The sequence below is a fragment of the Patiria miniata genome, unplaced genomic scaffold, assembly GCF_015706575.1.
Source record: "Patiria miniata isolate m_02_andy unplaced genomic scaffold, ASM1570657v1 HiC_scaffold_25, whole genome shotgun sequence".
Classification (NCBI taxonomy): domain Eukaryota; kingdom Metazoa; phylum Echinodermata; class Asteroidea; order Valvatida; family Asterinidae; genus Patiria; species Patiria miniata.
The window spans coordinates 15917164-15919411 of NW_024037064.1; the positions used below are offsets into that span (position 1 = coordinate 15917164).

The following is a 2248-nucleotide window of genomic DNA, read 5'->3' on the forward strand; positions in this document are numbered from 1 at the left end:
TGACTGCATCGCGGATAACGTTCTCCAGGAAAACCTTGAGGACTCCGCGGGTTTCTTCGTAGATGAGCCCGGAGATACGCTTGACTCCTCCGCGGCGGGCCAGCCGACGAATGGCTGGTTTAGTGATTCCCTGGATGTTATCTCGGAGAACCTTGCGGTGTCGCTTGGCACCCCCTTTGCCTAGTCCCTTTCCTCCTTTGCCACGGCCAGACATGTTTGTGTCTCCTCAGTCGGTTGTAGATGATTCAATGGCCATCCCAGCCCCGGCGAGGCAACTTATAGGACATGCGCGGACGCGATATGAGCATGCGAAGCCATCAACTGTTACGGCGCCCTCTGGCGACCAATCGTGGCAGGAGCACTCATCCTGGGAAACAAACAAATCAGAAGCAAAACAAGGGGGAAAAGGGATAACAAATAAGAAAAGGAAGAAGATGCCTAGAAACATATTGCAACGAGACTCAAACAATACATTTATAACCAGACACAGAGGGGTCGTGGCCAAGCCTTTTTTTTTTTTTTTTTTTTTTTTTATTTACGCCTTGAACGGAAATCAATGGAAACGCCAACATCATAATTTAACAAGACTTTACACACTTACTAATATTTACCGTAATTCAATGTGAAAGCCCTGTCACCAAAACGTCAAAAGAAAACGAACCTTTAACGACGGGGCACCGTAGTCAGAACCTGTTTTTGTATTAATTGATGTTCCCCGAAGGGAGTGGGCCGAATCCCGGATGTACTGCTATACCGGGCCAACCCGTGGCCGGGACGAGGCAAGCCTCTATTCCACGGCCCAAATCCAAAAATCAGTTTAATATACTGGCTGTTCAATGAACAGCGTTTCAGATATTAAGCTGAAAAGAACAGATACTTATTTTTTAGGGTTCCCCCACAAGACCACAAGTGGGGAACCAGGCAGGCCGACCACGCCGGACCAAGCTAGTAGGGTTGCGAACCCTCCTGCCCGGGACAAAACAACAACACGCAAAACCCGAAGGTTTACATAAAACTGACAACATAGAAACGGCCCGAAGGCCACACACATAGGCCTGTACATTTGGGGGTGGCACTAGGTACCAACCACTTGCCAAATGCACAGAAAACACCCCGAAGGGATACCACCAAGGTAGGATCACCCGAACTGGCCGCCCTTGGGAAACCAGCCGGGGACCGCTTCGGGGGCGGGGCCTTACAGTCTCAAGGCAAAGTGCAATGCCGAGTCTGGACCTCCTCCTGATATTCCTGACCAAGACTTAGACCAAAGTGCAATGATCTTAGCCAAAAGGCCGAGAAGCGATAACGATTAATATTAAAACAATAGCGCGGAAAGGGATTATTCGTCTTGAAATACTGTTTGCTATTGTTCTTCTTATTATTTATTTTTGCCTTTTTTTGTTTCCTGGTGTGAAAACAAAAAGAAGACTCCTGCGCGTCCACCGCAACTCAACGAAACCCGGGGAGAGAGAGATGAGCAAGAAATCTCCGGCTTTCTCAGATTAACAGAGACATATACATTCTTAAAAATATTTCTATCATGCATTTTCATACACCTCGATCATATTTCACCAAAAATCTTGTTGAAAAAATTAATCCAGACAAAAAATGGGATCAATGCATCAGTGAGCGAGAGCGTCGGCACTAAATGCCGTACGTACGATGTACCGGGACAAGCATATCAATAGATGGCGCCCTTCAACACTCCCGGTCATCGCGCCTCGGCGTTTCCCATCTGGGTATTTCTCAGGCCCTGCCAATGGGTCCCACATTAGGGGCGGGGAAATACTTCAGTTTGTCAGTAAGCTCCGTGGCCGAGTGGTTAGAGAGCACATGTAGAAAGTAATAGATCGTGGGTTCGAGTCCCAGCCTGCCGCTTTCCTTTAATTGCTTGGTTATTGTTTTTTGTTTTGTTATTTTTTCACTTACTTATTTCCCCTTTTTGTAATAATTACTATTTTATTTCATTGATTTATTGTTTATTTCGTCATGAAGTTATAAGAAGAAAATTCGAAAGAAAAGAAAACATTCGTCATACCGTTTGCATTTGCGCTTATAATACTTATGTATCAATATCAATGCGGTCCCGCGGGGAGTTAATTGAAGAGAGAAAGAAAGAAAAGAAACAAACGGGAATCAAATGTCAACGCACCATTATTTGTCCATTTTTGTAACCTTTGGTGAATAAGTCATTCACATTCTACATGAGGCAACATTTAAGACAATGCATATACATACATGTATGGCT

At 45.2% G+C, this 2248-nt stretch overlaps 1 non-coding gene across 1 annotated transcript; it reads right to left on the minus strand.

The window, feature by feature from the left end:
• Positions 1–719: 719 nt before the first annotated feature.
• On the minus strand, positions 720–904 carry LOC119733500. The gene has a single exon (XR_005271868.1). It is a non-coding gene; the product is annotated as a U2 spliceosomal RNA (small nuclear RNA).
• Between the last annotated feature and the right edge of the window lie 1344 nt (positions 905–2248).